Source organism: Hetaerina americana, unplaced genomic scaffold, assembly GCF_022747635.1.
Source record: "Hetaerina americana unplaced genomic scaffold, ioHetAmer1.1.p SCAF_68, whole genome shotgun sequence".
NCBI lineage: Eukaryota > Metazoa > Arthropoda > Insecta > Odonata > Calopterygidae > Hetaerina > Hetaerina americana.
The window spans coordinates 2,229,156-2,254,589 of NW_027287294.1; the positions used below are offsets into that span (position 1 = coordinate 2,229,156).

Genomic DNA, 25,434 nt, shown 5'->3' on the forward strand with positions numbered 1-25,434 from the left:
ACAACGAATGAGGAAGTGCTAGTAATGGTATGGGGCGGAAAAGAAGAGAGTTGCCGGGAAAAATCCAGAGGGCGTAGGATAAAGGTGGATACAAAACATTTTGATTTGAAATGGAATTTTGAAGACTGTGATAGAGGGGATAGTGTCAGGCAAGCGAGGATTATCATTAAATTATAAAATAATGCAAAAACATTTCTTGACCAGTAATCAACTGATCGATGGGGTTCAAAACTTTGGAGCATGCCAACAAAATTTATAAATATATATATATATATATATATATATATATATATATATATATATATATATATATATATATATATATATATATATGTGTGTGTGTGTGTGTGTGTGTGTGTGTGTGTAATTGTTTATGCATGCATATATAATTATGTATATACTCTAATAGACTATTTTCATGGTCATTTTTATTACCGTAGACGAGCATTCATTTTTAGGCAAGTACTCCGTAAACTTTAATACCAGCATTTGCACGTCTCACATCCCTCCCATCACTTTTCGCAGTATTCCAACAAGATGTATAAACATTAATTGCTTGCTCTCTTTACATACGCATTTTCCGTCAGACCTCACAAAAGCATTATTTCTCCAATTCTCCTTCTCAACCTCAATAAATTCAGTACTGCACTTACTCGTATGCAACAATTCTTCCCGTTACGTCATTAAATTTATCCTGGGATTTCTGTAGATATTCTGAGCTCCCAAGTATTTAACAGGTACATCCAAAGTTCACTTAATTCTCACGAATCATTCCCACCTCCGAGTCATCTCGCGAAAGATATACCGCCGCCAGCATTCCATTCCTCCGACCGAGTTAAACGGGATGCTCGGTCGTAGTATACTGCGAAGCTTGCGACTTCTGCCTCAGTACTGCCGCGCACATTAATATCAAAAGTCGCATTAGGGGTTCGGTGCATGGGCAGCACGAAACTAATACGGTCAAGCTGACCCACGGTCAAAAGAAAATATAAAGTCCAGATTTGAATTGATATTCTGCGCATGGCATATTTCACGGACAGAACTTCTTATTAAAGGTGATGATGGCAATTGGGTAAATCATGAAGCGTGAAGCGATTGTTAAACTTTTTTAAGATAAAATGGTAAACCTTTTACGATTTTTCTCGTATATACTGATAGGTTTTCCAAAATCAGATTTCTTTATATAGAGAAAATTCGGAACTGATTTCAACCGTATGTCTTTGAAACAAAGTGTTTTTTATAACTTAAGTGTTTCAACCCTCAACCGTGTCAGTGTCCTCTTAAGTGTTGCTATTTTATTTGTGTTTTATTGTGCCGTCCCAGTATTGTGCTGCTCGTGTGAGTGTTATTATATATATATATATATATATATATATATATATAATATGTGTGTGTGTGATTTACAATTATTTATTTATACGAATATATATATATATATATTTTCATGATAACTTTCCCTTACTCAGATGCTTATTTTTTAAGCAGTGTTAAATCTTTTTAATTTGAATATATTTTATGTCAGAATCGTTCTTAAAATCTCACGTTGAAATTTTTGTTTATGAGAGAGTCCTCGGTTCGAGGATTCTCTCAGAAGCTCATTTCAAATAACAAGATGTGACTAGTTTACAGTGGGCTACGGCTTACCATCGACCTAGGAGGCCATGTTTTAACCTATTTACGGGGTTCTATGGAAGAAATTATTTAAAGGGGAGGGGGTTTGGTTTTGTGAATTAGCTTGAAATGATTCCCTTTCGACCGTGCCTGACCGTATGGGAACAGTTTCTATGGTGATAGGCGTGCATCTAATTTAAATAAGAACTCTTAAATCATGTCTTAGAGTTTGCAATTTTTAAAAGGGTCTAAGTCTTTTGCAATTAATTGTAAGTAGAAGAGGTGCAACGGTCCAAAGGATCAGACTATGAAAATAAAACTTCCGTCTGGTTGGTGAGGTCAATCAATATTTTGTAACTTGGGAGAACTTTCGGCTCATTCACATTTTTTCTTTTGAAGTGAGCGTCAGGATTTGAGCTTTTCTTTCCAAACTCCGCACTCCTTAAAATCCTAAGCAAAAGCGAATGCAGCTCCGTCAAGAAAGGCGTCGAAATGCAGTCGAGAAAGTTTTTCTTTTGAGTTTCTCGACGGGGAGTAGTCAAGAGGACTTGGTGCTGCGGGTGAAGGGAGGGGGGGGGAGAGAGAATGAGAGAGATTTGTATCACCAAAAAATTGCATCTATCAGCTGTCGCAAAACTTTTCGCAGTGTTGCTATGAAATGATTCCCAAGTTTGAATGAATAAGTGTTTGTGCTGGAAATAACTCGGGAATTGGGTGCGACGTCAGTGCGATCGAGTTAGAATATTTTCTGTAGATTTCTTACTTTTTTCGTCTGTAAAAAATTCTAAGAGCTAGGAAAGAAGCATCTTAAAGTTAAAAGTTCAAGTAATCTGTTTCACTAACGGCGACAGTATAAGTATGCAATAGCTATCTGTAACATTCAAAAGCATTATACTCAACTTCATGACGAACTGTGACAAAAGAAATCTTTGCTTGCTTCGCAATTTATAATTCAAGGGATTTTTAATTGAAGGGATTCAAGGGTTAAATATTCGTCGTAAACATTTAAAAAATTGGACACTGGTATTTGATTAAAAAATTGTGGGACTAAGATAGAGTTGTTGTTTCCTCCCGGCCCATTTCAACACTATTTCTCAAATTGTTTGTACAACACCAACTTTCTAACCGGAAGATCGTGCGTTTGAATCCCCGTCTTTGGCAAAGGTTTTACTGCGTCAATTTGGACATCTTCATTAAGAAACACGAGCGAATAATTCGAATTCTAGGGTTTGACTGACCGTCAGAAAAAATCGAGTATACTGATAGGGATTTAAGTCATTAGAAAAAACCCAAGTTCCGAGAAAAATAGTCATTACCCATTTAATGTTACATCTCAGTAATAGATTTATTCTTATACGTAAACCAAGCATTTTTCTCATTCTTTTTACTCAACTATTTTAAGATTTCTCTCACATAATTGAACTAAATTACCGTGGCCTTTGTGAACCCCTTGGAATACTGGAAGGAACCTTAAGAAGTGATCAAGGAGATCTATTACTCTTTCGCTTACGCTTGGTAAGGAAGAGAGAAAAATCCAATCGCAACTTAGGAGACTGCCATGAGTATTCATCAACCGTAGCATATGGACCAGAAAGTGGTCACGTTCGCAATGATCTCCCAGAACTCGGCCTGGGAGTCACTAAGGTTGATTTAATGAGTAGGTAGACATTTATTTTCAAATTGGAGCTCTATTTTACATCCGAACGAAATTAATCTAGTTGAAATATAATTTATAGTATCAGATGAGATCAAGAATATAAAATTGGAGAAGTAGCAGTGATTAATCAATGTATTAGAGAAAAACTGAAAGGGAGACTGGGTGGAAAATTAAATTTTTCTAGAAATGTTTAAGTTCGAATATCCAAAAGGAAATATAATCTTAGGGATTTTGCGTCATCCAAACGATCGAATGTTTGACTTAAAATTTAAGAGGCGGGACAGAAATAAGGAAATGGGTGTTAACTTGAATTTAAACAGCTGTTTTCACGCCCTACCACAAACAAATGGGTTGACTTTTAGAGGGAACAATCAGATGTAAACTGTTTACTGTTAGCCCGGTCTGTTCTTTATACCTGTATATACATGTATTCCTTTGTGACGTTCCTTGTCGGGCTACGGGAACTCAAAAATATCTGACCCTACTTTTTTTAACAAAACTTCTAATGTTTTTCTGCAAAGCAGTCCAATCCTATCGTATTAATTTCACCGAGGCCTGATTCATGTAATGTTCAGGTAGTGCTCATATGTGACTCCTAATATTCCTTGTCTTGAGAATCTCTTCGACCGTATTGAAACATTTGACATTCTCGGCCCACTCTTCGTCTTTCCCCCTCAAAAATATAAATATATAAATAAATATATAAATAAATATATAAATAAATATATAAATACATATATAAATAAATATATAAATAAATATATAAATAAATATATAAATACATATATAAATAAATATATAAATACATATATAAATACATATATAAATAAATATATAAATAAATATATAAATAAATATATAAATAAATATATAAATAAATATACATATACCCAAGGGGATCGGGATGGTGCCGTAGCTAACGTGCTGGTTTCCCATCTCAAGTGCCCGGTTTCGAATCCCGGAGATGACAGATACTTTTCAGTGGCATCCCAATCCCTACTTGAGGTGCTTTTCGGAGGGCACTTTGAGTTAGTATGCCATCCATTGGATGGGACGTTAAACTGTGTGACCCTTTGGCGCCTTTCGTAAAGAGTAGGCTAATGCCGATGCCGGGTTTCTCTGTACCCTTCATCCTTTCCTGTCCATCCCAAATGGCGAAAATGACCTTAAGTTGTTGGTCGCCTCCCGTAAATGCTACTACTACTTGAAGTAGGGAAGATTTAACTCTCAAAACTACAAACGTCTAAGAGATCTCCTCTAGAAAATGCTCCTGTGTTTATTATATTTTGCTGGAACACCGGAATGAAAGCCGGAGGACCCGTAAAAGGGATACAAAGGATCCATAAAATCGCTTGTGTTAGCGAATGATTAGGCTTTATTTCGTCAGAGATCCAAGGGATTGCAGGCATTGCTGATGAAGTGGACATTTAGTGCGATAGATATGGGGTGAGAATCGATGCATAAATAAACCAATACCAATAAAGACCTCGGTTGCCTCGCCCCGAAAACTGCTTTTGCTACAAATATACTGAGAGCATTTGATTGCGAACAAAGAAGAGGATCGCCAAAGCATATAGTATGTGCGCACACGTATACACATTCATAGAGTATTCCTGATTGGTACATTCCTTACGTTCAAAGATTTCTTGAAGACACTTTAAAGCTCTCTGCAATCAGTCCACAGTGATCGAACGTGAGTTCAACACCGTGGGCACCACTTGGCGAGGGATAAGATGTGAAGCAATTGATATGAAGGCAAACAATAGAAGACGGCTTTGTTTGTACCGACTTGTGTCGGTAAGTGTTCGTAAAAATATAAGGAATTTCGTGGTCTCAACCCGCACAGAAAAATTATCATAGAACAATCACTTCAGAAATATCCGGAGCCGTCTTGAAGAGACGTTCCATATGCAGTAGGAAATTGTAATGAGAGTATGTAAGGCAACGTTGTTATTCCTTTTACTGGCAAGATTACAATTGAAATACATATCAATTAATCGGTAGTACCCCATCGAAAGAGGAGTTGATTTGAAGTGAAATAGAAAAGCTGCATTGAAGAAGTAAGTACCGATAGATTTCTGAAGAATTGTTACAGTAAGAAGGGGAACGTACTTATAAATCGATTAATAGAGGAACTAGGATAAGAGTCCCTGCTAGCACGAAGGGAAGCTACGAGAGTATTGAGCAGTTAGAAAGGTATGAGAGGGCACTCTCGTTTAAACCTATGACAATGAAGAAATCATTAAATTCATCATTTAAACGGAAGATTGTACCAATGCGGATAAAATAGGGGGAGATAGTTTGAGGAGCTTTGATGAATTCAGCAGCAGAGATTTCTTATCTCCTATGATTCGCGATCACCACAAAAAAAAAGATTAAACAATGAGCAAACTACATTTGATGAACCAAGCTACGATCCACTACCCCTCAAACACTTCAGCTCAATCTATTCAGTCGCCTAAATCTGGTGACCTTACCCTACCTGTCACATGCCTTTTGGGTATCTTTCAGGGTACTGTGTGGATGCATTTATTCGAGAATTAATTGTTCCGACCTAAAGCCAAAAAGTTTCGAATTTTGAATTGCCAAATTTCTCTCGCCTACCCAGGAGACGTCGTCCTCTCCTGCTCAGGAGCGTAAGAGGAAAATTTGGGGGTTGTGGGGAGGGGAGGGTGGTGGACGGAAGACGGAGGGTTGACTGATGCGGACAGTGGGGGGAGAAATGGGGAGGGAGGTAGAGAAAGAGAGAGGGAGAGCCGGCGACTGTTCCTCTCCCCTTACTTTAGTAGGTCAGGTCGGAATGAAAATCAATCTGAACGCAGTCAAACCGTTTGTGTGGAAGGAGGGAGTGGAGGATGATGATGGCGGAGTGACAGAAGATAAGGAGAAATAACCAAGACATATGGTCGTAATAGAAATGTCTCTCTCTTTCTTCCCGCCATTCTCTTTATATCCTTCTCTTTCTCTCTCTCTCTAGTAATTTACTCCGGTGGCGCGAATGAAGAGTAATAGTTTTCTCACGCGATAAAATGTGGTTTTGCATGTTCTTTTGCAAGTGTGTGTGCGTGTTTGTGTGATTCTAGTGGCGGTGCATGGGTTGAGTTTTTTGTTTTTTTTCACGAGGAGTTCCGAACGAGGGAACATTGATCACGGTCACGTGCGACATCTCCCACCTCCGAATGGACGGGGATGAAAAAGCCATCGCGTAAGCATTTGCGAACACCCACCCATACTATATTCCTCAACCAACCCCCTTCCCCGTCTAATGCGCCGTTCTCACACTGGCACTAAATCCTGAAAAGTAACGGGGAAATATCAAAGCAGTTCTTTTTTGGTATCCTGGTTGGGAGGGAACATTTTTCGAAAGGCGAAAGAATGGTGCATATGCATTTTTATTCGAATTTACATACGTTTGTGCGTTTAGGTGTCGTGCATCGGCTTTCGTTGGTACCTCATTTTCCGAAATGTCATGCGAACATACAGGGTGCCTTCCGGAAATAAACGAAATTATTTTTGAAAATAATTTATTGAACATATTTCCATTAACACTTAAAATTCTTCAAAGTATTGTCTTTGAGTGTCTGCATATTTTTCCAACGACCCTGCTATGACCGGTACGCCAGGTTTTATAATCTCTCATTGTACCTGGACGTTCAACTTCTACCTCCAGTTAAGACTAAAACTCAGTTTTTTTACGTCGAAATAAGCTCAAAATATACCATTAAACTGCTCAATGACTGCCAGACGATGTACGAGGGTAGGCTGAAAAGTAATGAACACATGCTTGTAGACCAGAAACAAAAACAAATAGTAAGATTGGGCGAAAAGTAAATTAAAGTATAATTTTTAAGTTTCAAAATCACATATTTATTTTTCAACATAGTCACCGTTAAGGCTAACACATTTCTCCCGACGTGTAACAAGTTTTTTCATTCCGTCACTTAATAACTCTTCCGACTTTTCTCCAGAAACCAGAACTTGACAGCTGCCTTCACCTCATCGTCCGAGGTGTAATGATTACCTTTGAGATGACATTTAGAATTGAAGAAAAAATAAAAATCGCAAGGCGTAAGATCGGGGGAATGAGGACGGTGTGTAATAGTTTCAAATTTCATGTTTCGCAGAGTCTCTCCAGTTGCGCGCGAGGTATGCGAACGGGCGCTGTAGTCATGTTGCCAGATTAAATGCGCCATGCTGTCTTTAACACAACGCACTCGATTTCGGAGGCATTTTAATCTGTATATACTGAGAAGATTTACCGTAGTCCCACGTTCCAGAAAATGGGTCAAATAAACTCGGTGAGCATTCCAAATCACAGTCAAAAGAAATGTTTTTGCGGATATTTGTCTTTTGAACTTTTTCTAGCTCGCAACCACGAAATTTTACCACCCATCAATTAACAGTTGACCTATAAACAGCAGCGTTACCATGAACAGCCTTCAAACGACGATGAATCCCAGTGGGAGTCACTTTTTCCGCAGTTAAAAATTCGATAGCAACACGCTGTTTAACTAGCGTTGACATAGCACTGGGACACGCCTCCATACTTCCCCAAAATACCCTGGATGAATGTAACGGCCTCAAACCTGCTCATCCGTGTTGAGGGGAAAGTTACTTCCGCATGCCACCAGGAGAGTTTCTGAAGATCAATTTGTTTGTGGTCTACAAGTGTGTGGGCCTTAGTTTCCAGCCAACCCTCGTGAGAGTAACTACGGTTACAACATAAATTACAGATTCAAGTGTGATGTGGTCTAACTGTTCGATATTAACATGGGCGAAAACTCAATCGATTTTCCACTGAATTAAGATTTATTTTCGACTAGATTCGATTTGAAACCATTTTTTGAAAATGATGCAGCACATCGAAACTAGTCGAAAATAAATCTTAATTTAGCGGAAAATTGCAAGAGTCCCTGTTATTACGGTGACAATATTTACACTCTCGAATGGGCTACATTATTTGTTTAAATAATTGGACTTGTCGCTAATCTCCAGATTAAGTTAAACGTTCACATCAACTAGAGATAAGATTCAACGAGACATTAAAAAATCGGGTTTGCGTTGGGATTTAATGAAAGGGAGTGTGTTCTCGGAGATAACTCAAAACGGGATCCTTTCGACCTTGCATACCCCAGAAGGGTGCGGAGGCATTAAAGGCAAGCATGAACACGGATGATTTCGGCGGAAGTATCCTTCGCGCGCATGGAGGAGAGATGAGAGAATGAAATAGTGTGTGTGTGTGTGTGTGTGTGGATATGAACGAACGTGACTTACGGACGAATATTCCCTCCCTCCCTCCTCCCCCAAAGGGCTAAGTGTCAGGGGAAGAAATGAATGACTCCTAAGGCTGTCTCTCAGCCACGATGAAGCTTGACTTATCGGTAATATTCCCGGCTGCAGTTTTCGACCCAAAAACGTTCTTCCGGGGGTCGACGTGACATCACCAGATCATTTCAAGGCCGAGCGAAGGATTATATATTCTCTCTCTCTCCCTCCCTCCTCCAGGCTTCTTTACCGAGGAATGACGTGTTGCTCGCATTCGGGAGTCGGTCCATTCCCCGATCGCATTTTCTTCGAGTCGGGTCGAATGAAATCTGAAATGAAATCATTGGCAAAAAAATATTGTTTTTAGGAGACCTGTATGACACTTTTTATTGACAATAAATATAGATCAACCACCCGTTTTCGAAATGTGCAAGCCAAGATTTCAAAGCACCACCAAAGGATGCTTGAACGAATTCTGAATGGTACACGAGAATTTGTTTGCCAGAAGTGCTTGGTGAAATGTGAAAAAAGAAGCGGCGACGAAGGAGAATTCTTCATCATAAAAATGCAAGCTCTCACAAATCGGCTGAAACAACTAGTACCTATTTGACTGGCCAAAACGTCGAATTGTTTGGTCATCTCCGCACTGCCCTGATTTAGCTCCAAATGAATTATTTTCATTCCCGTTTATGAAGAAAAAAATTTGCTTGGCCAACGTTTTCCGGTGCCTGAAGAAGCCGTTGACGCATTCAAAAACCATGTTTTGGAGGTACTTCGATCGGAGTGGAAAAAGTGTTAAGAAAATTGGTTCGAGCGTATGCAAAAGTGTGTTGATTATCGTAGAGAATACTTCGAAATACAACAAAGCCATTTTCAACAATAAATTACTGTCTTTTCATCATTAGGGTGAAAATATAAATAGCAACCTTCGTATTGAAACTTCTGCAGAAACTGAACGTTTGGCTTTGATAGATGATGGGGGTCATTTCGTACTCATTAGAACATCTCGTACTAAGCCCTAAATGGTTGTGAAATTCAAACGCCTATGAGGAGGAACTGGTTCCTTTCCCGGTATCCCTTAAGATCTCAGGTACTATTTTCTTTGTGATTTGCGATTTTAGCGTGATAAAGAAACACGATCTCTATAATTTAACCGTAGTCAACCGTTCAAGGTACGTTTTGGGTAGATGCAGACCATAAAAACCTATTTTTACATCTTATAAAATGAAAATAATCTATAGCTCTTCCTCCTCCACGTCATTTATGAGATAAAGCAAAAAACTAGTTCACATTAAGGATTATGCAAACGATATCATATAACAAAGTATGTTTTTTGATTCATAAAATATTTAATCGCTTCGTTAATGATGTATTCACGGCAATAATAGGAAATGTTATTGAATTCCCGATAAATACCATTTCCAAGATGTCGTGTTATGCATTTCCCGGCAACTGTTTGTGAATTTGATGAGGATTAGAATTATATCTTTGGAAATATACACGAATATAATCAAAATGAAGACCGTTGGTGCGGAACGATCCGCTCAAGATGCTGCTTAAGAACTCCATGCCTGAATAATACACGGCGTTGGGCGAGGCGGGTATCCGAAGAGAGGATGTAGTTGAATTCACCGGTCCATCGACTCGGCTACGGTTCCACACCCCGGGAAACTCAAAGTTGTTTCCACGCAAATGAAGTCGAGATTAGACACATTTAGGGCTCCTATCTGGTCTTCATTTTGGATGTCTTCTGACCCTCACAACATTTCCTGGCGAAGTAACTAAGAGTGAGGAGAGTGAGGGGGGAGGGAGGCCGAGGGCTATTTTATGGTGAAGTCTACCCCAGCGTGGTCGAGCTCAGGGCGACGATAATGTGCTCGTAAAACACAGTTTTATTCGCAGGTGCACTTAACTTCTTAAGGCTCTCCAACGAAACATGGAAGAGTTCGTCCTAATGTTCCCACCCTCACTTTTGTGCTCTGCGGAATTATTACGCCACAATTTTCTGCTCGATGTCATTTACCACACTTCCTCTAGGATGGTTAAGCCTTTTATATATATATATATATATATATATATATATATATATATATATATATATATATATATATATATATATATATATTTCCTGTTATTCGTAAAAATCAATTCCGTACTTTTTAGGCTATACCAGATATATTAAATGAATGTAAAACTCCAATAGCCGTCAACAGTTTACCTTTCTAAACAAAGTACAAATGAACTTAGTTGGCTAATGCCACAAGTCAAGAAGGGGTAAAGGGTATAAAAGGAAAGGAATAAGAAAGGTGAACACGATATATGTGCGTTCCTCGATAGCTCAAGTGGCTAGGGCATCGGGAAAGTCGAAAGATCCGTTGCTCAAGCGCCGGTCAAGGAAATATTCTTGCGCTTGTGCCTGTGGTCGTCCTTTCTATGTGTTCCTATCCCTTTTCCTTTTATCTATTTCCATGTGACTGAATATTTGTTCGCCATATCGCGGGTGTTTGAATGTGTATTAGGCCAATGTGGCTCATCTCTTTCCTCTGGCTATATGTGCCACTAAACGTACTGTTCCTATCCTTTATGATGTTGCATGATTGCTTACCCACTGCCCTTTCCTTTAGTGTGTTTTCTATTTCTCCTTTGGTGGGTGAAACTGCCCCCTGACGCCATCTCTTGGCCTAAGAATCGGGGCACTTAATTACTATTTAAGACCCGCTAATCTCAGTGTACCTTACGTTTCCTAGATAGCTCGAGTGGTTAGAGCATCCGCCCGGCAAGGGGAAAGATCCAGAGTTCAACCCCCGGTCTAGGAAATATTTTGAATTTTTTATTGTTATTGTCGATCAATTTTGTCTTCACAACATCATCGTTGAAGTCATCATCGTTGAAGTATAATAATCTCAACAATTACGCTCTTGTGCCTAAAGCGATCGGCAATAATTTAAACTTTGAGGAACCTTGCCAAATTTAATTACAGCAATGGATCTATTTGTGAAATCGACTATCGTCCATTTCCTATATATGAACAATCCAGCGATCTTAACCGCTTTCAAAAATGTCTATTACTGGCAAATTCCATCCAAATGATTTATTTATTTTATTTATTTATATATACCTGACAATCTACCGCCAGGGTGTGTGGCAGGGGGTGAATACACCCTAGAATAATTTTATCAGAGCATGACTCTACCGCGGTCGTACAATAAAGGGTTACGACGAACGCACGCACTACGAAGCAAACATTATCGCGTGATCAAATCCCTCCTTCTCACCGAATCCCTTATTCTTTATTTTAACCCCATACAGTCCTCAATAAGTCCATGTACTTTAGTTGGAAATAACGGTTATTCCGCCCAACGCGCGTTAATTTTTGCATCCATTGGTTAATGTTCAGAGGATCAAGCTTCTAAATGCCGCCACTTCACTCTTTTAGACCACATTCATTTTTTCATGAAACATTTCATGCAAGTTCCCAGAATTCCTTACTGTTATCATTCAATAATAAGGGCATTAGTAGAAGGATAAGTTTATTTGCCAACAATGCAGTGTGTATACTTGTACTCCCGCGGATAAAGTATTCTTGGCATATGGCCTTAGGGCTATACGACGGTGGCGTGACACTTGCCAATTGGAATTTAAATTAAAAAGAAAGATGATTTTTTGGAATAAGAGTTCATAGTTCCCTGCTGGACGCTTATTGCATCAGTAATACCCAAATGTATTGGATAAACTCGATTAAATACCTAGGCGTTACCCTCACTCCATATATCTCCTGGGTGAAACACATGCGGGTAATATGTGGACAAGCTAACAAAAGATTAGGATTTATTAAAAGAGTACCAGTGAAATGTGATTAAAAGGTCAAAAAGGAATGTTAACTCTCGTTGGCTAGGCCTCATTTGGAATATGTTGCAAATATATGAAATCCTCACAAAGTTGGATTAATTGCCGAACAATTGGATCGCGTGCAGCGTAGAGGAGATAGATTTGTAAAATGTTGTTATGATAAACTTAGTGGCGTATCTAAAATAATAGAGTAGCTAGGTTTGAGAATCACTCGAGGAGCGGAGATTAAATTACAGATTCTTGCGTTAATTGGAAGGAGGTCTCTTTAGCAGTGATGTTGTAAATGTATTATTACCCCCATCGCACTACGGTAGGAGAGAACATGCTAATAAAATTAGAGAGATTATGTGTAGAACAGATAAAGTTAAGATGCCATTTTTTCCAGAAACGATAAAGGATCAGAATAACATTGCCCGACCGCGCGCTGGGCGAAAAAGTGTTTTCTGCCAGAAGAAGCCTGTAGTGTAATCACCCCCTACCATACACCCTAGCGGTGGCTTGCTGGGTACCATTTATGTATGTTCTTGCACCCTTTTCTTGTTTTATCTATTCTACCTGCTTGGCAAATATTTTCCCAGGATCTACGAAAGTAATTATTAGTTTTTTCAATTGTTTCACCATTTACACTCGCAATTCTTTCATGATTCCCATTCTTTAAGATTTAATTCAACAAAAAGATTTCTTTTCAAGTCTTTGTATTTGCGTAGGAAGGAAATCAAAAGAATAATGGCCGAAGAGACTTTCAACTAAGACATTATCAACTTTTTTTGTCCCGCATAGGCACCCGTTTAACCCTTCGGTTTTCCCGTGTCCGCCCTCTAGTTCTCTCACGTCCCAAGAAATTCACCCTACTTCCCCCTCCTGGACTTGTAATTCCCTTCCGAACAGGCAAACGCTGGGACTCCGGGTCGCAGATTTAATTTTCAGCCCCTTAACTTTCGACTCGGCCCCCGAGGGCAAAGGTTGACCTCTCGGTGACTGGACTGAACCCTCTCTCCCCACTTCCTCCTCTCCCCAATCCGTCTCGGAGCGCACCCTTTTACAAAGTCAACGGAAACCTTATTTTTCCCTTGAATACCGAAATCTTGAGGGCACTAGACAGCTCCGTTAAGGGAGGAACACGGGCAAATTGGTGCATGTCAAACGTTCCTCAATATATAAAATAAATAAAATGAAGGCAATAATTCTTTAAGACAGCTGCGAAAATATTACCCTGTCCAATAAAATACGCGAACTGAGGCCATAAAAACCTTCAATTTGGAAAATTTACTCTGTACAAATATTTTTCCCCTTCTAAATACTCTCCATTCGTTGCTATGCACTTATTCCATCTTCTTTTCCACTGTTTAAAGCACCCTTATAAGTCATCGGCAGTTAGGCTTTTAGTTTTCTCGTCGTTTCTTGCTTTATTTTGTCTTCCCACATATTCCCAGTGATGTCCCCTCATCACATGTTTGCATTTTGGGAATAGGAAAAAGTCGCAGGGGGCGAAATATGGCGAATAAGGAGGGTGATCAAGGATCAAGGTGATTGAATTTTGTTTCAGAAACTGGCGAACAATCAATGCTGAATGTGCAGTTGCATTGCCATGGCGAAGGATCCATCCATCATGTTCGGTTACAATAGTGTGCACTGTTCATATTCCTAAATTCATTTCATCAGATATCATTCGGACAGTTTTTTGACGATCGGTAAGGACAAGGGACCGCACACTATCAATGTTGTCGCCAACACAGGTGGTTGAAGGTCGTCCCGGCCTTGCATCATCCGTGGCGTCTTTTCCTCCATCTTTAGAACGATTAATCCACTCGAAAACGGATGTTTTCTTCAGAGCATTCATTATCACAGTAAACAGCTGTCAACATTCAGTAATTTCTTGATAACTTTTACCGCACTTATCAAAAAACTTGATGTTTATTCGTTGCTCCGTGATTTCGACCATTTCCATTTTCGGCAAATACTACAAACAAGGACAACAGAAATCACGAGTAACTGGCACCGCAATTTCATCCTTGCTAATCATATATTTTGCGTATAGAGAATTGTTATTTGAATAGATTAATTATCAACCATCAATTATACTTGGGCAACGATCAGCAGCAATAATATCAGGAGTAAATTTGTGTAAATGTCGGATAATCATCTCAAAAACAGACGTTGTGCATTAATGGCATACATTTGACTGAATCTTGGAAACGTTAGCCTAATTATTTTGATCACAGGTTAACGGTACCCGGGGAAATGTGAGAGACAATTGACAAGGAACCTCTTCGTCGCAAGAAAAGGTTTCGAAGTAAGAAGAAGAAGAAACCTTCCACTTGTAGTGTTTTCAAAGTTCCTTCGAATCGTGTGAAAAAAAGAGTGATTAAAGCGATTCCCTGAAAGCTTTCATTTCCGACCTCAATGCTTCGTCCTCTGTCTCCTTCAGTTCTACAGTTTCCTCCTCCCAAATCACCTTCCTGGATGTAAATGTTACATTAAGAAACCAAACATTTCACACCTCTGTACATATTAAACCCACAAACAAACAGCAATACTTACACTACAGTAGTTGCCACCCATATCACACAAAACGCTCCATTCCTTACTCCCTATCCATAGGAGGACACAGAATTTGCAGTGACCCTGATTCCCTTGATTATTTCCTTTCAAGTCTACACTGTTCCCTCCTCAAAAGAGGTTATCCCGAATCCCTCCTGAACAAAAGAATCCGAAAACATGCGTACACTCCCAAACCTTCCTCCACCGCGGAACCCCACCCTCTCTCAATTTTCACAACATACTTCCCGGGCTTAGAATCTATACGATGAATCCTAAAAGACCTCTACCCTATCCTAAAAAATCATAATGCCACCGCCAACCTTTTTCCCAAATGCCCCTCAGTTACTTTCAAACGCCCCGCCAACCTATCCGATCTCCTCAAATCAACAAATCCACTCCTTAAATACCCAACCCGTCCTAAAACCACTCCAACGCCATGCAATAAACCCAGATGCAAAACATGCCCTATTTTCAAAACCAAAATACCATTGCTCTCCCACCCGCTTTTTAACTCTCTCCCACCAATTCCCTCCTCTACTTGCACATCTAACAATGTAGTTTACCTGCTGAAGTGCCAACTTTGCCCTGCCTATTATATTGGGCAGACCACCACACCCCTCAATATCAGAATCAACAACCACCGAGCCTCATGCAAAAACTCTTCCTTAATTGATATGCTCCCTATCCCCAAACACGCCTCCGAACACAACACTCCCTTTGATAAATGCTATAGTGTATCCATCATAGCATCCCTCCCACCCTCTGATCCTCCTCTGAAACTGAAAACATAAGAGCAATCCTTCACCTGGCTCTTGGAGTCCTGGAACTGGCCAAGAATCAATATTAGGCACTAATTACCCTGCTCTAATTATATTTTCATCCCCCTTCCACCCCCATCACCTTCTAAATTTTCCCCACCCTTCTACGCTGCCCCTCCAAACCCGTCTCTCCGGAATTCTCTCCCCACCTTAACCTTCCATCCATCGCTCCAGCCCTCGTATTCCCTTCAGTTCTGTCCCTCTCTGCCTTGATAAAGGTGGCAACGACCACCGAAAATTCGAAAAATAGTGAGTCTCTTTTTTGTGTGTTTCTGTGTTTTTGTCTGTGTCCACTAGTGCTAAGTGTTATACATTATTTATATATATATATATATATATATATATATATATATATATATATATATATATATATATATATATATATATTTCGTAGACGTTACACGGAAGTGCCGAATAGTACAATACACAGTAACACACAATATAGAAACACAAAAAAAAGAAGAACACACACGTATTTTCTTGATATTTCGACGGAAACAATCCGTCTTCATCTGAAGATATAGAAGTAATGACTGCTGGAATTGTTGAGGTGAGGGGTGCGAGAGAAAGGGAAGGGGCCCAGGGGAAGGGGAGAACGGGAGGCGGAGGAGGGGTGAAAGGAATGGTTGGGGAGAGGAAAGGGAGAGGGAAGGGGTGGAATTGACACAAAATTGGAAAATAGAACAACATGCTCACCGCAACTATTGCAACATACGAGACTCATGTTTCAACCTACAAAGTATTGATAAAGACCACGCAAGTCAAAACAAAGGCCACGTACACCAAAACTCATTCGGAAAAACACAGTGTCCACCCCCCGATATGCTTTACTTCCACAAAGTAACAATTTCCATGCTTCCCATCATAATACCCCTTTCAACCAGTGTTACAATGTTTCCGTCCTAGCGTCCCTTCCCACATCCGATAACCCTATAGAATTAAAAACTCTTGAAATGGCATTCATTTACATCTGTATGGCCTATCAGCATCCGGGCCTCAATGTCGTTCACTGATGGAAGTGGCCTAAAATTGTTACTTTGTGGAAGTAAAGCATATCGGGGGGGGGGGGGGGACACTGTGTTTTTCCGAATGAGTTTTTGTGTACGTGGCCTTTGTTTCGACTTGAGAGGTCTTGATCAATACTTTGTAGGTTGAAACATGGGTCTCGTATGTTGCAATAGTTGCGGTGAGCATGTTGTTCTATTTTCCGATTTTGTGTCAATTCCACCCCTTCCCTCTCCCTTTCCTCTCCCCAACCATTCCTTTCACCCCTCCTCCGCCTCCCGTTCTCCCCTTCCCCTGGACCCCTTCCCTTTCTCTCGCACCCCTCACCTCAGCAATTCCAGCAGTCATTACTTCTATATCTTCAGATGAAGACGGATTGTTTCCGTCGAAATATCAAGAAAATACGTGTGTGTTCTTCTTTTTTTTGTGTTTCTATATTGTGTGTTACTGTGTATTGTACTATTCGGCACTTCCGTGTAACGTCTACGAAATATATATATATATATATATATATATATATATATATATATATATATATATATATATATATATATATATACGTGTGTGTGTATGTGTTAGGGTGTATTTATGTATTTATGCGTACATAAGATATATATTTTCATGTACGTGTATACATGTATATACGAGTATACTCGTAGTTCTTACTTGTTGAAATTAAGGTTTTGGATGGGGCGCAAAATATATATTCCGGTACAGCGATACACTTCTTTGCTTCTCATAACTATACATTCTCCATACACACTTCAATAATCCCTTTTGACAAATTCCAAAGTAAATGCAGGAGATACCGCAACAGTGACTTTTAACGTAGTCATCCGCTAAAATGCATTTCATTTCAAGAAATTAAGAGTGTAAAAATCATTCGCCTTTACCGGGATTCGAACTCCGATCCCTCAATGTCCGGTCGAGTGCTTTAGCCAGTTAAGCTATCGATGCGTCATAGCTTAAGTGGCTAAAGCACTTGACCGGACATCGAAGAATTCAATTAGGAATCCCGGTCAAGGCGAATGATTTTTACACTCTGAAATTGTTACATTGAAATAATTCCCCTCCTCAATTCCACACACATCCCTTCTCCCTTCTTTCCATCCAACATAAATACGTAGAAATTTATGAAAACGATAACAATGTTAAAGTACTTTCTGTATTATTTTCTTATTTCCTTCAATACCTGTTCGTTTCCTTTTTGGCTTTTCCAATGGGAGACGACCACGCATAACTACTCTGTCACTGCAGCTCGTGATGTAATGGAAGTCGCAGCTAATTGCAAGGACCGTACATTTGGAGTATTTATTCCGCGGCTTCGGATTCTTGAATATTCATTCATTCCCCCACCTTCCGCGGGACTCCTCCTTGCCCACCTCCCGCGCGCCGCCACGAATGCGTTGTGCGAACTTCACCGAAGTGCATTTTGGGAAGGGAAACCGTTAAAAGAAATTTTTATTTCCATTAAGAGTTTCCATGGAGAGACTTGCCCTTTGTTTCGGCGGTTATTAAAAGGGCGAAACGGGGGAACTAATCCTTGCCCATGGGCCTTTTCCCGTCCAATCAAACTTCCTCATCTCCTCCTTCCCACGAGAGCCTTAAATGAAAACCCTGATACCAAATTACTCAAGCGGGATCCTCCTCCCGAGACGCCCGCCCCTTGATCCCATTTTCCCTTTGACCCCGTCGGCGAAAGAGTTCGCGGCAATACTTCATGCCCCCCGCACCCCATCTACGGGACATTAATTTCTTCCTTGAGTCCTTTATGTAGTTGACACGTGAAGGAGTGTTATTTCGCCTAAGACTTTTTGAAACCAGCCGCATAAAGATCTACAAATTCTACATTTACATTAATATCCCGCGATCTACAATAAGGGTGCGTGGTAGGGGGTGCAGGCACTTGGTGAAAAGGGTATGGTTTAAGGGAGAGGAAAGGTGTTTTTAGGGTTCGGAAAATAAAACAAAATTACTTTAAATCCCTGATATGACGTGCATTGTGTGTGAGAGAGACTTTAAAATTTTATCTCCTCCTTAAACTTGGTAATTTTATCCGCAATCCGAGTTTTCTGTATCGTTAAAACACAATATTTCTCGATTTTCGCTTGGATTTTTTCTCCAATTCTCCCTAATCTGACCCTTTTTACCATTGGTATAGTCAATATTAACCAATTTGCAACTATGCACCGAGAAAATGAGTAGTCTATACAATAAATACGCGAACTGGTGCATTCTGGCGGTCATGACGCGGACTATAGCCCCAATAACTAGCGGCACTGTTTGTCTTAGACCCAATGAGCCGTCTATTCTTGGCGGATCGTCGAGGTGTGCGTATTGTGCCAGTTATGTTAGTTTCTGTTGTCCTTGTTTTAACTGTTTGTCGAAAATGGAAATTGACGAAATCACGGAGCAACGAATCAAGTTTTTGCTGAAGTGTGGTAAAAATTATCAGGAAATTACCGATATGTTGACAGCTGTTTACGGTGATAATGCTCTGAAGAAAACATCACTTTTCAAGTAGATTAAGCGTTTTAAAGATGACCGACAAGATGCCACGGATGATGCAAGGACGGGACGACCTTCAACCACCTGTGTTGACGACAGCATTGATCGTGTGCGGTCCCTTGTCCTTACCAATCGTCGAAAAACTGTCCGAATGATAGATGATGAACTGAATTTAGGCAAATCAACGCAGTACACTATTTTAGGCGAACATGATGGATGGATGACAATGCACCTGCCCATTCTGCATTGATTGTTAGCCACAGTTTCTGGCAAAAAATTCAATCACCTTGATCCTTGATCGTCCTCCTTATTCCCCCAGATCTTGCCCCCTGCGACTTTTTTCCTATTCCCAAAATGCAAAAATGTGATGAGGGGACATATCACTGGGAAGATGTGGAAGACAATAAAGCAAGAAAACTAAAAAGCCTAAACGCCGAGGACTTCCAAGGGTGCTTTAAGCAGTGGAGAAGAAGATGGAAAGAGTGAATAGCAACGAATGGAGAGTACTTCGAAGGGAACAAAATCGATGTACTTCCAAGGGTGCTTTAAGCAGTGGAGAAGAAGATGGAAAGAGTGAATAGCAACGAATGGAGAGTACTTTGAAGGGAACAAAATCGATGTACTTCCAAGGGTGCTTTAAGCAGTGGAGAAGAAGATGGAAAGAGTGAATAGCAACGAATGGAGAGTACTTCGAAGGGAACAAAATCGATGTACTTCCAAGGGTGCTTTAAGCAGTGGAGAAGAAGATGGAAAGAGTGAATAGCAACGAATGGAGAGTACTTCGAAGGGAACAAAATCGATGTACTTCCAAGGGTGCTTTAAGCAGTGGAGAAGAAGATGGAAAGAGTGAATAGCAACGAATGGAGAGTACTTTGAAGGGAACAAAATCGATGTAGACTGAACTTTGCAAAATAAAGTTTTAATGGCCTCAGTTTGCTCATTTATTGGATAGACCTCGTATGTGAAGAAAAGGTTAGTAAAGACTTCCAAACGTGGCGCAAAATTTTGTACGGATAGGAATCTTGGATCTTTGGGTTAAGAGGACGAGCGTAGATTAAGAGAGAAGTATGAATTGAAAATAAGTTTGACAGGGAGAGAGGAAGACAAAACGGTGGAGTTTTAAAAATATGGTCGACTAATTGAGGCACTTGCTAGGGGAAATCCGAATAAGGCAGAAAAAGTGGGTGCAGACAAAAATGTCAGCAGGGCCTTATTTTAAATTATTTCTAAAATCCAACGATTCTGTCTTATTGAATCAAACTCTGCACTTCTTCTGTTCCTGTCACAGGCATGTCTGTTTCCAAACGAGATATTCTGTTCGTTCAGGATTTTAATATTTCTTGTCCTGAGAGTCACTGCAACCCAATTCTTTAATGACTTTTAGGGTTCATCTTTTCATCCCAAAACTTTTATTCTTCCTTCAAATGTCTCTTTGTTCATTTTACTGTCAACTGTTATCACTACGTGAGCAAAACCGCCCAGCTCATTCGTATTATACAATTTGTCACTAAACGATGTTTCCAAGTGACCTATCTTTCGTGATCTATTCATTCCTAACCCTACTTCACCTTTTCCGAGGAGGATCGTCCAGAAGAGTCAACAAAGATAGAGAACGACATGACGTCACCGGAAGCGGCACAAACGTCATCGTCGGAGAAAAACGATGTCACGTGACCCAGCCCGTTGTCAGGGAGTTGGCAATTTCGGCAAATATTTAGGATTCATTTTCTTTATTTCTTTAGTTTAAATACAATGATGTGCACGTACAACTACAAGGAGCCGATATTAAATTAGTAGTTATTACGAATGATAGTGACTTGAGGAATTAATAATATTTCGCATAATTGAAGCTGGCGCCATCGCTGTCGATGTAAGAATAAGATAAAATAACCAAATAAACAAAAAAAATAAGATAACCACTGAGCGCATTGTGAAATTTATTTGAAATGTATTACATTATTCATGTAACACTAGCTAATGTATTTTTTATTTGGAAACCTGTTAATGCGATAAATAAACAACGCCTTTTGTGAAGAATCAGTTCATTGATACTCGTGATTTTGGCGTAAAATTACCTTTGAGCGGAAGCAATTTTTGAAGCGAAGCATCGGTTCAAAAATTAAATACGTCAACCTTTTACGACGCGACGCTCACGTCATAGTGTGTTAACGTATTCAATTTATGAAGATACAGTATGAAAAATAATCCTTCATCCGGAACAAGAAAAGGACATTTGCAACCGCAAATGCTTGATGTTGCGAGGGTAGCCTGAAAAATAATTCACACATGATTATAGACCACAAAATGAACTTCAAAAGCACTCCTGGTGGCATTTGGAAGTAACATCCCCTCTCAATACGCATGCGGAAGTTTGAGGCCGATACATTCATCCAGTATATTATGAGGAAGTATGGAGGCGTGTTCTTGTGTTATGTCAACGAGAGTTAAACAGCGTGCTGTTATCGAATTTTTAACTGCTGAAAAAGTGACTCCTACTGAGATTCATTGTCGTTTAAAGGCTGTTCATGGTAACGCTGCTATTTATAGGTCAACTGTTAATTGATGGGTGGTAAAATGTTATCGACAGTTGCATTCACCTCATCGTCCGAGGTGTAATGATTACCCTTGAGGTGTCTCTTGAGTCGAGGAAAAAAATTAAAATCGCAAGGCGCAAGATCGAAAGAAGGAGGGTGTGGAGTCAGTTCAAATTTCAGGTTTCGCAGGGCCTCTCCAATTGCGCGCGAGGTTATCGGGCGAGCGTTGTAGTTGTGTTGCAAGATATTGGCGCCAGGCGCCACTTTAACACAACGCACTCGACCAATAAGGTTTGTGATCAACCTTTGAATGATTCGCCGGTCATTTTGAATCAAATCTTCGAGGTGTTTGCGATGTTCATCGTCTGTGGCAGTGATCAGACGTTCGCTGCGTGTTTCATCAACAATTATGGGGTTCCCAGGCTAGCAACCACGAAATGTTACTACCCATCGATTCACAGTAGACCTACCAACAGCATCGTCACGATAAACAGCCTTTAAGCGACGAAGAATCTCAGTAGGGGTCACTCTTTCAGCAATTAAAAATTAAAAATAACAGCACGCTGTTTAATTCGCGTTGACATAGCACAAGAACACGTCTCCATACTTCCGTCTCTCGAAATACACTGGATGAATGAAACGACCTCAAACCTCTTCATGCGGGCTAAGGGGGAATGTTACTTCCACATGCAAAAAGTAGTACTTTTGAAGGTCATATTGTTTGTGGTCTACAAGCATCTGTGCATTAGTTTTTTAGTCTGCCCTTCTTATATTCTTACCTATATCGGCATTAATTTAGTCATTAGTTTTTGTGCACGCGTGACTAACTGCAATGCAGCACCCAGGATTATTGTCACATGGAATTACATCAGCTTTATATATTCACATTTTTATGTCATTCTTGTGGAAGATAAAACATATTTTATTGCAAATTAAATAATTTCTTGTTAAAAAAATCAATTCAATTATTTGTAAATAACCAAAAAATTATTATTTAAAAAATCGCCAGGAATATAGCGTAATAAGAAAACATAATCATGCCAACGTAGTTGGTAAATTTAAACTCACCAAGGCGATAAAGATGTTAATTTTTTGTTTCAATGGTGTTGGCTTTGTGATACCTAATGCTTACGTTAATATTTGATTCAAATAAAGTCACCATTAGTTTAGGTTGCGATGATAGCTTTGTTTGTTTACTAACATACGCGACGAGTTACCAAGGTTTCCAGTTCTGATGAATGATAGTAGCGCCACCAAGCTCGAGCCAAACTAATGAGTAAACATTCTGACTATTGTTTCGTTACATTATGTAAATTAAATCGAAAATTACCTTTCGCTAATTTTATGCGTTGTCATTTCTTATGTATACCGTTACTTTCTCCTTGATCATGAAAGGAATGGCTTCTTATTGGGTGAAATATTTATCTTTTAATTGAGCCTTCCATTATAGCCCATGCAAAATAGATTGCATTCAATTGAAAATAAAATACTAAGTCGCGAAATCACTTTTTTGTTAATTCCAAATAATTTAAAATATATTCGGTCAACTATTTACTTTTGTGGTTGGAATACTATTTAATTTATGTATTCGCGTTCACTAATACCACTGTTGCATATTGGGAAAAGAACTTGATTATTAATGTCGTAGCAGTGTTTAAATTGAAAAGAAAATACTCTTGTTTTAGAGGAATTCTTAATCTTAGTTCTGACAGCCATCTCTTGTTTAGTGGTGGCGCTGTGTCTGGGGAATATTTTTTTTTTACTTTCAGAAAGAATTTCTGGGGTATTTGTTCCGTGTCTGATTATATAATTTTTTTTCCTGGACTATATCAGAGGGAAAGCAGCGGCAGTGTACAAGGCCATCTGTCTACGGGGTAAAAAGGTGTCGTGTCTAGCATAGCCACTAATAGATTACGATAGCTCAAATATACTTCTTGTTCCCTTGGACTCTTTCTAACTCGAAGCCCGAGTTTGCAACGCTCTTAAAAATTCTCTAGTTTTTTCTCCATCTTCCCGTCTTTCCCCCAGCCTCCTCCTGGTCCAGCTGATCTTGTTGCCACCGATAGATTAAACTTTCGCCGCCTCCTCCCGCCCCCACCCACCCCCGCGAAACGGTGTTCTCGAAGCCAATTACGTCCCTCGCGGTGAAATCTCTCCGTTCGCTCATTGCTTGTGACGTCCCGAGGCCTTACGAAGTTCACGGTTTCGGAGATTGAATTAGGGATGGAGGGAGGGGGATGGAAATTCCCTTGGCGCTCCAGAGACGCTTGATCCCATCCGGGATGGCGCTGTTATTCACCCGTAAATTATACTTTGGCTGTTCTCCGCGGGGAGGCGCCCCCCGAACGGTTTCAAAACGCAGCCCTATGATATTTGGCAACACTTCTCCCGACTCGATTGTCGGCCTGAAAGAGGGACTTCCGAGTATTATTGTTAATTATTCCTCAAACGCTTTGCGTGATTAGGGCAACTATGGCGTCTCATAATTTAGACGGTCTTAATTTTTGATAGTACAGACTTTAGATGCCTAGATGACAATGAAGGATCAAAGTTCTAAATCACGTGTCATTCGGCCATATTGCCATTGTTATTTTAAATTGTTACGTCAGCCCTCCTGTATGAACCTGGCCTATTATACGATTGAAATAAAAAATGTTTCCGTGAAATTGATTGTTCACCATTTAAAATTTGTCTGCAAGTTAGCAGGGAGCAGTTTATGCGAGTATATTAAAATGAATTTTTTAAAAGTTTTTCCACAATCCTGATTTCTGTGTTTGCCATGACTGGGATTTTGAAATAAGCCTAACGGAATATTACACATTGATGGGCTATAATCTACATCTACTTAATACCCCACAAACCGCCGCAAGGGCGTGTGGCGGGGGGTATTAGGACACCTTCCGTAATTAAGACAGAGAAAAAAACCGCATGCAAAAGCCATAAAATTTATACAATCCACGAACAAAACATGGTTTACATTCATGTAAGAACACTAACACCCCACACACATGCAAACATTAAAACTACCAACTAACATACACATGCACCTACAAATATACTTGATGTATTTGTAATGTTCAATTTTGTTCCGACTTGTACGAGGTATATTCATAAATTAAGGGCCGTTTGCTTATATTTAAATATTGGCATTTCAGAAAACAGTTTTACTCCTGCAGCGCCATCTTTGATTCATTGAGAATCTATAGCAGCATTTCTTTTGTTTCAGAAGTCGTTTGCTTGTCCGTGCATGCAAACAACTATGTCCGCGACAATCGTCCATCCCGCCAGCTGTGAAGTGCGTTGTTCTATCATACGATTCTTGTATGCAAAAGGATTGTAGGCTGCAAATGAAATTCATCGGGAGTTATGGACCCTAGTTTATGGACCAACAGTTTTGAATGCTTGTAAATTAAATATTTTAAATATTTCTTTAGTGACTTTGGTTTTTTTACTATTACGATTTCTGATTGTTCGGGGAAAGAATGAGTATTTGTACCTACCTGTACTGGAATCTGTCTTCCTTATTTTATATTTGTGCTCTGATCTACCTAAGTAGTGTGGGGCCATTATAATTCCTTTTGTGTCATAGTTAAACTCGTTTGTTCTTGACCTTTCTAAAAGTCTAGGTCTTGCTTGCTCTCTTCGT

General features: G+C 39.7%; 1 long non-coding RNA gene across 2 annotated transcripts in view; it reads left to right on the plus strand.

Annotated features, from left to right (window-relative positions):
- Positions 1 to 25,142, plus strand: part of LOC139696118 (uncharacterized) — a 164,653-nt gene extending 139,511 nt beyond the window's left edge. For both annotated transcript variants that reach the window (XR_011702584.1, XR_011702585.1), the window contains exon 4: positions 25,015 to 25,142. This is a non-coding gene — a long non-coding RNA (uncharacterized lncRNA). The remainder of the gene's footprint in view (positions 1 to 25,014) is intronic.
- The last annotated feature ends 292 nt before the right edge of the window (positions 25,143 to 25,434 follow it).